General features: G+C 41.1%; 1 non-coding gene across 1 annotated transcript; it reads right to left on the bottom strand.

Moving 5' to 3' along the window:
• Positions 1–10,326: 10,326 nt before the first annotated feature.
• Positions 10,327–10,388, bottom strand: LOC123631255. The gene has a single exon (XR_006733099.1). It is a non-coding gene; the product is annotated as a U7 small nuclear RNA (small nuclear RNA).
• Between the last annotated feature and the right edge of the window lie 3,220 nt (positions 10,389–13,608).

Below are 13,608 nucleotides of genomic sequence, written 5' to 3'. Positions count from 1 at the left end.
ACAAAAAACTTGGGAATGCAATTCCAGCCATCGAACCACTGGGGGGCGCTCGTGGTTTCCCTGTCCTCACGGGAGGCACGAGGGGAGGATGGCAAGATGGAGCGATGGTGTTAGGATGGAGCATTCAGTGTGGTTTTGGAGAGGGAGGGAAATTAGATGCTGGTGTGTGTTTGTTTTTGGCAGGGGCGAGGGTGTGTTAAAGACTCAGTATTAAGAGTTACTTAAGGAATAATACAATGCACATGAACCTGGCCTTGACTTCTGCGAACGTAGCAGGCCCAGTAGGCTAGCTGGTGGAGAGATCTGGGGTGTGATATGCCAAACAAATAATTGTTCATTTTAGACAACTTTCTTGTGTGAGCCTGTTTTGCGTCACGAAAGAGAGCATTTTTATGCATGCGTGAGCACACACGCGCGTCCCGGCACATTCACACACTAACAGACCTATGGATTTAAATACATTAACACACTGTCTGAATATTGCCTCAGGTTGGAAAATATGTTGCATACAAATTGTGTCGTCTTTTCAAAATACAGATGGAGAGAAAATGCTGCCTATGTTGCAGAGAGATTTTAATTTCATTTTAAATTTCGGTGACATCAGTCTAGGCTGCCAAAAGCTAGAAGAATATGAGTCATCAAGCTGGGGACACTGATCACAGGTAACACCAGGTCTCAGGCCCCAGCCATCCCCTGTCCTTTTCCAAATCCATGGCCAGTACCCATGCTCCCAGGGCCTGCCTTCCTCCCAGGTCTTTCAGCCACTGTAGCTGGCTTTCTTCCCTCTTATACCTACCAGAGAACCTCTGAGAGCCTTCTTCTTCAGATTTGGGATTATGGGATAAGAAGATCAGAGGTATGATGCTAGATTCCCCCAGAGCATCCTCCATCCAGATTTGCCACCCCCACCTCATCTGTGGAGGTGATAGCCAGAAGCAGAAGTTAGACCAAAGGCCAGGGCCCTAAGATATTTTTTGGGCAAGAGAAGGCAAGTTTGCTCTGTTGGCAGGTATTGGGCTTGATACTTCCAGCATTATTATTTCATTTCATTTTCACAACAATCTGCAAGGTTGCTATTACTGTTTTCATGTTACAGATAAGAAAACCAAGGATGAGAAAAGTTAAGTACTTTCACACAGATCTTGGATTTGAATTCAGACATTCTAATTTAAGGGTAGTGTAGTGTATTTTTCCGTGCTGGCTACAAAGCCACTGTGTACCAGAACCACCTGAAATTCAGTAAACAAGCTTCCTCCCTATCCTCTGGCTCCTCCTTGTTATTGAGGGTCTTACAATGGCAATGACTATATGAATGAAGATGATAGTGCCAATAGCAGCTTTTATTGAGTACTTACTATAGGCCAAGGAATGTGCTAAACATCAACCTTTATAACTTCAATTCTCACAACAAATCTACCATGAAGTTAACATTATTATCACCATTTCACAGATGAGGCACCTGAAGCTTAGGAATATTAAGAAACTTGTATTAGATCACACATCTAGGTAGAGCCTGGATTTAAACTTGAGTCTAACTATCCCTAAGCCAAAATGTTTATAACACTATGCTATCCTGTGCATAGTAAGAGTATTAAGTCTATGGAGAAATACACAGGGCTATAGGACTATTACTAAGACCTTTTAAATATCTGAAATAATACTTAGCAAAGAGGGGTACAGTCATATCTTTATGTGGCATGGTATAATGATGCAGCTGGGAAAAAATGCTTACCTGCTTAAAACAGGAAGCATTGTAATCGTCCCTGATTAGAAAAATAGTCAACTCTAATTACTTTCATTTATTCTGTTCTTGAAGGAGAAATTCCAAGAGCCTGGTTTTAATTGCGTAGAAGTCAACCTGTGCTCTTATCGTTTGTCAGGAGCTGTTTTACGATTTCTGTAACCAGTCGATGGACTTACCATGAGGGATCTAATTGATGAGTGTTTCTGGTTCAATGAATACCTTCAAGTAATTAAGGTTGAGGGAATGAGTGGCTACTTTACCGCCAACTGCTAGCATCTGGCTATAAAACAATGAAAACGGGAATGATGGGGGAAAGTGAAAGTATGACTAACATTGAACTTGCATTAATAGGTCTTGACACATTGAACCAGAGTCAGTAGGTCTGATATTCTCCTTCTTGAACCACTGGGGATAAAGCAGAGGAACCCATTCTCACCAGTATCTTCAAAAGAATCAGATATTAAACCAGATCTCAGCCACTAGTCAATACTCCTTGGAGTACTATTTATAAACCCAAAGAGTTTGAATATTTCTCTAACAGTATTTCAAAGAACAAACAAAAAGGGTCAGATGGGCATCATCTGAATATCTGAGATACGAATAGTTCTGCTAACTGGTGAGCTGAGCATGCAGTGACTTGGGTGATTCATTAAGCAGCCAGGCCTTGAACGGAACCAAGGTGCGCAGCCATTGTCTCAAGGCAGCAGCCCAAGGAGAACACACTTCAGTTCCCTAGGTGGCAGCAGCGAACAAGGAGTAGGAGTCCCTGAGGTGTGTTGTCTCAGGGAAGGGGTACCTTCCAGGGATGCAGGGAGAAGCTGGATTTGCCATCTGGTGAAGGGTGTGGGAACGGGAGGCAATGTAGCACAACAAGGAGTTAGAATGAGTAAGTCATCACATAGTCCAGCTCCGCCACTAGCTGGCTGTGTGGTCGGGAGGCAAATCTTCTGTCAGTAACCCCTGACCCCCACACCCTGTTTTTTCAACCTCATTCTCATCCAAAAAATGGGGTTGAATGAGATCATCTCTGAGTACCTTTAGGCATTATATGACTCAAAATTTGATGGCATATTCATTGCACTCTTTACAATGAAAGAACTTGATTATGTTGGTCAGGGATGTGATGGGGAGGGTTGTATGTGTGTATTCCAGAGAGATACATTATTCCATTCATTTTTAAAAACAGTGTCCTCTGTCCAGAGACTATGCTGGCCTTCACAAACTAGAACAATATTGTTGTCGTGCCATTAGTGAAGGCGGGTTTTACATGGTCAGTGTCATAATTGGCCCACCCTCTCAGCTAAACCCCCTTGCAGTCCAGCAGTGGTGCCCATAAAGGACAGAGCTTCTTAGCACTCTCTTCCAGCCAACTGAGTTATTGTCTATGCCATGATGGTTATAATATCTTTACTATTTTACTATGTGTCAGGCATTGTGCTATGCCCATAATATATCTCGCACACATCTAGCTCTTTTAGTCTACTGTTAAGTAGCTTCCAATTATCCTTGTTTAAACAAACCAAACTCTGAAGCCAAATTCACCTTTATAATAACTAATATGTATAGTGCTTATTATATACCAGGCATGTATATGTACTTTACATATGTTATTCTACTTAGCCCTCAAAATAACTCTATGGATTAATACTAATACTTCACATAATTTATAGGTGGAAACCATGGCCTAGAGAGGTTAAATAACTTGCCCAAGGTCACACAACTGATACCTAGCAGAACCAGGGTTTGAACCCAGGCAATCTGTTTCTAGGATCCTCCAAGACACCACATGTAAAGAGGGCTAGTGATCTATACATAAGTATTCTATTTTTTCCCACTAGATTAGACACAGGTTTTGGAGTTTTTGCAACTTGATAATTTGCTACAGAGGCCCTCTGCTTGAATTTTGTTCTCTTCTTGGGATTTATAATTTGGGAATGTCATCACAATAACAAATCCCAACACAACTCACTAAGATAATGTGTTTCCCCACTATTTTTTTTTAATTCATAATAGAGGTTGGAGACAGTTATTGTGTGTGTGTGTGTGTGCGTGTGTGTGTGTGCATGTGATTAAACAGGAAACAGTCATTGGAAGATGGAGAAACACCATTAGGGGAAAGAGGCTGATGCCTTTGGCAATAGGTTGCAGGATTGTCTGAAGGGGGATATCATACAGATACAAGAAAAGATATCCATGGGTTGAATGAGTCCTTTACAACAAGGCAGAGATGAGAAACGGTGAAGACACTGTGTCTGAGTGACAGGAATGCCAACTGTAGAGTCAAAGGTGAGCTCAGTTGCTCTTTTTTTTTTTTTTTGAGACAGAATCTCACTCTGTTGCCCGGGCTACAGTGAGTGCCGTGGTGTCAGCCTAGCTCACAGCAAACTCAAACTCCTGAGCTTAAGCGATCCTACTGCCTCAGCCTCCCGAGTAGCTGAGACTACAGGCATGCGCCACCATGCCAGGCTAATTTTTTCTATATATATTTTTAGCTATCCAAATCATTTCTTTCTATTTTTAGTAGAGACGGGGTCTCGCTCTTGCTCAGGCTGGCCTCAAACTCCTGACCTTGAGCGATCCACCCGCCTCGGCCTCCCAGAGTGCTGAGATTATAGGCGTGAGCCACCGCACCCGGCCTCAGTTGCTCTTGAAAGAATATAGCTGGAGTCCAAGGTCATACTGGAGAGGCCCCAGTGAATTTTCTATGGCTAACTGGAGGACACTCTGGCCTGGCTTCTAAGTCTTTTAATCTTGATGTTAGGAAAATTGGTTCACTTTATAGACGTCTCTTATTTAATATTCTTTGAAGAATTTCTCTGTGGAGTTAGGCTGGCATCACAAACTAGTGTCTCCATTTCTGAGATGGAGAAAAAAAGCTTTGAATGATTAAACTGCTAGTCTGCAGCTCACAACAGCCCAATATAACCAGGAAAATGGCTCATCATTCCGGAAGAGTTTCCTCTCCTCACCATCCAATCTTGTTCCTTAAGTCTTACAGCAAACTTGAGTGTTTATGTGATGTCTGTCTGGGGCCAACATGAGCATGGAATAGGGCTTCTGCACATTTTATTCAGTATTTATGCATCTCAGAGGTGTTCCAGATTCAGTCTCAGAGCCAATTTGGCCATTGGCCATCGACTTCAGTTTCTCCAGAGGGAGGACTCACTGAGCAGCCAAAGGATTTTATTCCTGAGGAATTTAAATCACAATCCATCTCTGTTCCTAGGGGAAGAAAGCAAAGGCTAATCTCACAGCTGTGAGAGTTTATAACTTATACGATACCATTTGGAGCACACTGTCCTGGGCCCAGTGATTCTTGGCAAGTCAACAAAATTTTTCCTCCAGCATCAAACCATTTGGGTTGCAACTGTATTGACCAAAGGCTCATGCTATGTGCTTCCCACACGGAGCCTCTCTCAGAGTTGTTCCTTGACAGATGCTGGTAAAAAAGACATATTAATCACAGGAACACCTGCAGTGCCAGAAAGGACTAGAATTGGGAATAAGTGCCATTTGAGATCAGTCCTTGACTTCCCCAGTGTCTCGTCAATCCCCTGAGCCTTTTGCTTGAGAGAGAGAGTGAAAGTTTTCTGTTGATTTATTCTCACCTAAATGCCTGAGGGAAAACTCTTGAGCAATTCTAGGGAAAATCAACCCAGCTAGGAGACATCATCTGACCTTCAGCCTATATGAGATATCTTGATTTATACAGGCTGCTTTGGAATATTTGGCAATGAAATCTGATCACTTTACCATTCATTATTCTGAAGTCATTGGACCTTTCCCTTTCAGACATGCACATTTCACTGGCATTATTTTAATAGGTAGTAAGAAGAAATGCTGTTGACTTTTCTCCAGTATTTCACAGTACCACAAAGCTCTTCAAACACACATTCTCTTGGGACTTTTCACAAGGGCTCTATGAGGTAGGTTATTAATATTTCTAATTTGTTATCTGGAGAAGAAAGATTAGGGAAGGTAAATGACTTGGCTAAAGCCACACAGGTGATAAGTGACAGACCTTGAATGCAGGTGTTCTGACTCTAACGCCTAAATGCTTTTACTCTGTAGTGCTGTCAATCATCAACCAAGAGTAAACACACAGATTAAAGTTTTCATTATGACCCTTCCTCTGTCATCTTCTCCTGTCCAGAGAGCAATAACTCCAAGTTCCTGACTCTGCCTGAAAGCTAACTTTCAGAGATGCCTTCAATTTCATCTCGGTCCATTTATCCTACACACCTGGTTTGAAGCCAAGTGGTCAGGTGGGTAACATTTTCCTTCAGTACACCTTTGAGATGGGACAAATCATTTTGTTTATCTCACCAGGAAAACAAGGAGGATGGCCAAGATGATTGTGGATAGTTTCGCCCAGCTCATACGTGTCAGATTTGCTGCCGCGTGGAGCGGCCTGTGCCAGGGATTGTCCTCTCTCCCGTGTGTCTGCTGTCATTGCCTCCTCACTGGGCTCACAGGTGTCACTCTCCCATCTGCCTGAGTGCTCCAGCTGGAATTGCCTCACCGGCCCACTGCCCCGACAGTGTCTAGTGGAGCATCACAGTCCCTATCTTCCAAATCAAAGTCTTTGCCTCCAGCTCCCACCCTCCTGTTTCTAACCCTCCCACCGCTCCTTTATCTCTGGTCCATTGGCCCTCAATGACAACAGTGTTGCTTCCTAAAAGATATTTTGAACATTTTGGGGGTGAGTTTTGTCTTCCTAGTGTGTTTTGTGTCAAATAATACATATTCTTTTGTTATAAATTACTTTCCTTTTATTTCTCTCTTATATAACAATTGGTCCATTAAGTTGATTTAAAAATATGAATAAAAGTAAGTTATATTATCTATAAATTTCACTTTGGGATGGTAAAGGGGCAATATAAAATATTGATTATAAAAGGGGGCTTTGGCTCTGGTAGGACCAAAAACCACTGTTCCCATCCTCATTGCTCCCCCAACCCAATTATCCTATGCACATCTCAGACTTTTTTCAGGATATATCATAAGCTTCCCATTCTGGGATTTATGTCTTTTCCAAGCACACCAGGCCAACATTCTACTGGTTTCTGATCACCTCCATGAAGTTTTTCTATAATAATTGCAAGAATTTTGATGACTTTATCCAATTCTATGCTGATCACATGGCATTTTGCTTCCCCATTTATTTTCTAAGGGAGGAAAACCACACCTCTCTTGTGGTATCATTATGAAGATTAAGTGAGATGATGTAGTAAAGTGCTAGCACAAGGATGAGCACCTAGTGTATACTCAGTAAGTATTAGGATCTTACTCCTGGCCTTACACCATTTCCCTTTTAAAAATTGCTTTCTTAGGATAAATTTCTAGCATTATGATTATAAGTGTATAAAGTTGGAACATTTTTATGCTTCTTTAGAAATCTATAGCCAAAGGATTTTCCACGAAAGTTTTCAAAAAAATCAATTGACAAGGCTGCCAGAAGTTATGAGTGTCAATTTTACTAAAACCTCCAGATTTGGATGTCATAACTTTTGTAAACATGCTGATTTAGTAGATATTTCTTTGATAAGCATTGTGCTTGCTTATTACAGGAACTTTATCCTCAATGAGTTCTTGGTTCTTATAGATACGCAATGTTGATATTATACAGTGAAAAATATTTACCTTCATCTAGTTCCATTTGTTGGATGTTTATTTGTGGGGTGAACGCCTGCCATTCTTCTTTGTCAGTACCTCCTGTCTTTGAGTGAGACACTCACTCTGCACATGGCTGAACATGGAGCTGTGTGGACACATGTGCAGTAAATACTTTTTGTTTAAATTGTGACTTTATTTTTTACCTGCAAATTGCTGTTGTAGAAAAAGGAGAAAACTAATGGAGAAAAGAACCACGTATCCTTTGTATGTAACGGTTGTTGAAATAAGAATTTCCTCCTTCCTTGAACACTAAATAGGTGGTTGTAGAATGGAAGGATCTTGCCCTTACCTTAGTAAAATTTATGTATATTAATGTCTCTTTGGATCTCTGAGGAATTTTGTATTGGGAGGTGGTGGAATGACATCTGGGAAGGAGGGGAGGGTTAGAAGGTGGGTAGAGACCCTGATTACTAAGAACTCCAAGAGTTCAGTGTTAGAAGGAGTGGCTTAGCATTAGATTGTTCTACTTTCTTGTCAGTTCTAAAAAGGAGCTCTAGATTATAGGGCTTCCCTAGACAGGAAATAGGACTCTAATGAGAGGTTCCCAAATGAGAAGAACTCCTTGTAGAGGGGACAACTCTTTCATGATGACTTTTGGAGGAATAAAAGTAGGCTTCAGGGATTATGGGACTAGCCACTGGGAGCAGACGTATGCAAGAAAAGTTGATTCTGGGACATAAGCTCAGGACAGAGTTATTAGGGTTCAGGAACCCTTGGACATCAAATACAAAATTGTGTGTGTGTGTGCGTGCATGTGTGTGTGTGTGTGTGTGTACACGTGCAGGCTTTACAGAGAGTGCCTGTAGGTCTTATCAGATCTCCACAAAGATCTGCAACTCTAAAAAGAATAAGAACAGCTATAAAGGTGAATAATACGATCCAATTCTGAAGAAGGGGAGGAAAAGGTACACAGCAAACTGATACCATTAGTTAACTCAGGGATAAGGTGAGTTAGAGAGTGAGGAGACTCTGAACTTTTAAAGAACAACTTCTCTGTATTGTTTGACTTACAAAAATGTGTATGTATTACTTTCATAATTTAAAAATTTTTTTTTAAAAAGAGAAAAATATCTTCTTTTTTTTAAAAAGAAGAAACCACTCTAAACTAAATGGAGTGTAGTGGTCCTTTCTCAGTGGCCAGTTACAGACAAACCACATGCGAAAGGACCCATCCAGGGAAGAGCTGGGAGCCAGAGCCAGAGAGAGATCTGGGGAAGGTGGAGAGAACTTTCCCTGGGTAGGGGATACCAGAAACCAAGGGGCTATTTCCTTGGAGGCCAAGTGGGAAAGCGCTTTCTTTGTCTACATAAACTAATGCAATTGATCTGAAAATGGATAAGGGGTTGGTCCTGGGACATGGGGAAGAGTGATGCTCAGAGCCAAACTCAGAAGTAACTCACAGGGTCCAGAATTATGACAGAGCTGGCCTGGGTTGCACAATGCAGTCTAACGTGCAGCCTTCTGGGAGCGATGTTCTCTGGGGAGGTTCTCTGGGCCATTGGGAAAGCAGGGAAGATCAATGAAGATGTAACTGAGTATTTAAGATCCTTTAGTTACTCAGTGGCTGCTTCTCCTAACTGGTTAGTGATAAAATCCTCAAAATGAAAGGGGCCTAAATATTTATTTTGAAGGTCAATGAGGAAGAGGAAGTCATGGGTACTGTGTCCTCTGTCACAGTACATCTTGATGGAAGAGAAAACCCAAGAAGGTACAATGTAGGTGAAAGAATAGGCAACCTTGAAAGGGAAAACAAAGCAGGTTAAATTCTTGGGACCCATGAGAAGGAAGAGTGGGAAACAGAGGAGCAGGGGAAGGATTAGTGTCTGGCGGGAGACCCCCACCACCCTCTAACACACCAACTCATAGGAGTCACCTGGGTGAGTTTGAGGGTCAGAGAGGAGGTAACAGACAACTAAGGAAGCTGGGCCTCAAGCCATTTGGTGGATGTTTCCATTTTCGTCATATAAACTATTCTGACTCCTGTTTCAGACTGTTCAGTGGGTCCCATCCCATCCCAGTGGTCTCTAGGTCTGCCCAAATTTTTCTAGTGTTTAATGGCATCAAAGATAGTTTGGGAGAAGTGACTCAGAAGTTATTTTGTTCTCTTATTTTGGTTCAGGCAAAGTAGTGCTATTTCAGATTCCTGGAAAGAGTCACTACCCCTAAAATGCCTAATTTCCCTCGGCTCTTGGCCCTTGGCCCTTGATTCTTCCTCCACATGCCACTCCCCAAAAACAAATTGATGCCTGTACTTTTAAAGTTAGAACTATATTTTTAAGCACAGGACTTTAAGTTTGATTAATGGAACTGCCACTTTGTTACTATTTATCAAAGATAGATTCATAATTACTGTTTGCTTAATGCCCTAAGGATTACAAAATACTTTTTAAGACATTATCTGGTTTAAACTTCACTATGGGCCTTTAAAGGTATGTCTTACTGATAGGCAACTGAGGCTGTGAGAGGTTATTAAGTCACTGGAGGGAACTCAAGTAGGATGTGGTGGAGTCAGTTTCAACTCCCTGTATCAGACATTTCCCACTTTACCAGTCTGCTTGTGTATAGGTGAAAGATGGTTACTGTAGTCAGGAAGTACCTGGTCTTAGGAAGCACATCTCTTGGGTTCAAATCTCAGTACCACCATTGACCAATCAAATGACCTTAGATGTGTCACTAAGCATCCATGTGCATCAGTTTCCTTACCTGTAAACTGGCGATGTAATACTATTGCCTGCCCTACAGGATTGTGGTGAGGATTAAATGAGTTTATACATATAAAACTCTTAGAACAGTTTGTGGCACACAGAGGACACAATGTGAGTCCAGCATTTGATACTATTAAGAACTCTCTACTTCTGTTTTTTCTTTCCTAATTTTTTTCTTCTTGCGTGGGGTGGGGACAGGGAGTAGGTCTTCTGGTGAGGACCAGAAAACCTGCTAGACAAATTCTAAAAGAGCTGCAACACTAAGAACTCTCTACCTCTAAAAGATTTTCCACTGAAATGATCTTGTTCTATCTGCATCTCATTCTGCTTTTACTTGGAGAGGCAGGGGAAGAAAAATAGACTGATCCTCTTTGGAACTGTCCACAGATTTTCATCAGGATGAAGGGATTACCATGGGGAATATAGATCTTCTGGCTGAAAGCGACCTTAGACTAGTCTGGCTCCCTCCCATTCTGAGGAGGATCCTGGAATCCAGAGGGTCATGCAAGTGATTGATGTCTGAGCTGAATCCTGACAACTAATCTAGTACTCTGGCTTTGATCTACAGACCATGAACATGGCACTCTTTTTCTCAGCTCAAAGGACAAAACAACTTTCTTGTTCCTTAGGAAATAGTCACATTTGCACTGCAAAGGTTATTTAAAATCAAGTGGGAGATTGTCATAACATGTGGTTTAAAAAAGTGGAAAGGAAAAGATGGTTACTTATGTGGAAGCTACAGTTAGATTTTTGATAAAGAGGCTATTTTGAGTGCTTTTTAAGGAAGTAGGAAAAATATTCTGTGCATTAAGAGTTCAAAGAAGAAAAATAAAATACAAATGTACTGTTTTATGTATTTATTTACCTATCTTTAAAGTGCTCAGAGGAAGTGAGTAGAAACTAAAGATTTAATCAAATGTAAAGAAAAAATTGTTCTGAGATTGCATTTGAATTGAAATTGACATTTCTGGTCACCTGGCGAGCTCTTAAAGAAGGAAGAAAATTGTTTCCTATCCTCTAATACAAATGTTAGCAAGCTTTGGTTTATTCATTTGAGACATTTTTTAAATGCCATTAAAACGCAAGTCAGTGATTAGACTTTCAATTTGTGCATTGTAATGTATGGGAGATGAAAGTAATCATGTTTGGCATGCAGCTATTTTATCAAAAATAAGGGAACATGTAGTTCATTTGTGAACAAAAGACTTTAGTTTTCTCAATTTGGGATGAGAGGCAGATATTTAAAGGGCAGAGGCATAACTGACTCCCAAAGAGATCCTGCAAAACCTTTGAACCCCCCAAAAATGACAGATCCCCCAGTATGAATGTGAAATGTGAGGGCATTTGTCCATGAGATGTAAACAAAAGTTTTCCTTGCGGGAACAAAATTTAAACTATAAATAGGCTATACAAATTATGGTGATTTGTGATTATTTCTAAGTCTTGTGACCTGCCTTGTATCTTTAAGTTACACTCAGACTAGCAAACTGGGGTGTGAGCAGGCCCACCCCTAATTTATGTGATATCTGACAATAGTACAAATGGTGACCCACATACATGAGTCCCCGTATTTATGAGTGATAAACAAGGTAACAAACTGCTCAACAAAATATGCTCTGTCTTATTACTTTCATAAATATATCTTCTTGTCTACTGCCCTGGGGTGAGGTGTCCCTGGAAGGGAGTTTATTATCTTTTATGACAAAGACCAGAATAAAGACATTGGGACTGATCCATAGCTCAGTTTACACGTTATGAATTTTCTGGGATAATTCTGATTTCAAATATGGTATTCTGTCATTTGACCATATATTAGGCTACAGGTTGTAGTTTTTATTTGATGACTACGTGCAAATGTGTGAATGTTGAGGGTTTCTGAAGATGTCGGAATTTGCATTTTTGCTGGATAATTCTTCTTTGTATGGAACTGTCATGAGCATTGCAGGAATTTTAGCATCCCTGACCCCTTCCCACTAAATGCCAACAGAAGACCTCAGTCATTGACAAGTAAAAATGCCCCAACTTACTTACTTTCTTTTCTTTCTTTCTTTCTTTCTTTCTTTCTTTCTTTCTTTCTTTCTTTCTTTCTTTCTTTCTTTCTTTCTTTCTTTCTCTTTCTCTCTCTCTTTCTCTTCCTTCTTTCCTTCCTTTTTTTCTTTCTTTCTGTCTTTCTATATTTCTTTCTCTCTTTCTTTCCCTCCCTCCCTCCCCCCCCCTCTTTCTTTCTCTTTCTTTCTTTCTTTCTCTCTCTCTCTCCCTCGCGCACTCTCTCTTTCTCTTTCTCTCTTTTCTTTCTTTCGATGGGTTCTCGCTCTGTTGCCCAGGCTGGAATACAGTGGTGCAGTCATAGCTCACTGCAGCCTTGAGCTCCTGGGCTCCAGCAGTCCTCCTGCCTCAGCCCCCAGAATAGCAGGGATTACAGGCACACACTACCACACCCAGCCCAATTTGTTTTCACATGCCCCATGGAGGGGACAGTACTGCCCTGGTGTGAAACCTCTGGTAGATTATATCTTCAGTATTTCCCATCAACTGAACACTTCCTATATATACAACACTGTCTTGGGCTCTGGGTTGAAAACAGAGGCTTTATCTGGTGACATGCAAAGGTTTGTTGTCAGTGGCATCAATGGAATAGCTAAGGAGAGGTCATAAAAATTACTTCTTAGATATGTATGGTCTTAAATCTGTGTTGTGACATATTATAGAGCCCTATAATGATACATCAAAATTTTAAGAGCACTGGCATTTTCTTCATCCTGCATTTGATCTATAAAGAATATACTTGTGATTTTTCATTACAGTCATTGTATTAGTATTTTTGGTTGCAAGAAACAGGCACCTACTCAATTTGCTGCAAATAATAAGAGATTTATTGTAAGGACACCCTTGAGAATCAGTAATATTGGACAAATAGTCTGTCCCATCATGGCAAAGCCCCATGGAAGCCAGGATATAGCTTCCCAATCAGTCCTCACAGGGAGAGGATGGAATCGGTTGTGTGAACTAGGTCATCTCAGGTCCAGTGCAATTCTGGAGATTTACCTGGACGTCCCCTTAGCAGCTGGAATTGTCAGTCCCAACTGAGGGGCTCTGCAATTACAGAGAGTCAGCTCTCTGGCCTTGTTAATTACCCAACCAACCACCTTCCTCTCTAATATATATGTCTTCTAGCTTCTGCTTACTTAAAGCTCCTTTTCTGTTCTTGTTTTCCTGCTCCTCCTCCTCTTCCTCTTCCTCCTCCTCCTCTTTCTTTTCTACTTTAATGGCTTCTGCCTTTTAATATCTTCTGACTCCTCTATGGCTTTTACCACTCATGTCTTCTATCAGCTCATGACCTCTGCTGCTTCATGGCCTGTGCTACTTGCTTACTCTCTGCACGTCTTCCTGTGTCCGCACCCTTCCCACGCCTCAAGTTCAAATTCTTCCTAAAAAAAATAATCAGATTGGTCCAGACAGTGACTATCCTTTGTATGGAGCAAA

The sequence above is a fragment of the Lemur catta genome, chromosome 1 (genome assembly GCF_020740605.2).
Source record: "Lemur catta isolate mLemCat1 chromosome 1, mLemCat1.pri, whole genome shotgun sequence".
NCBI lineage: Eukaryota > Metazoa > Chordata > Mammalia > Primates > Lemuridae > Lemur > Lemur catta.
Note: the sequence above shows the minus strand (reverse complement) of the source record. Positions and strands in the feature narration are given on the sequence as shown.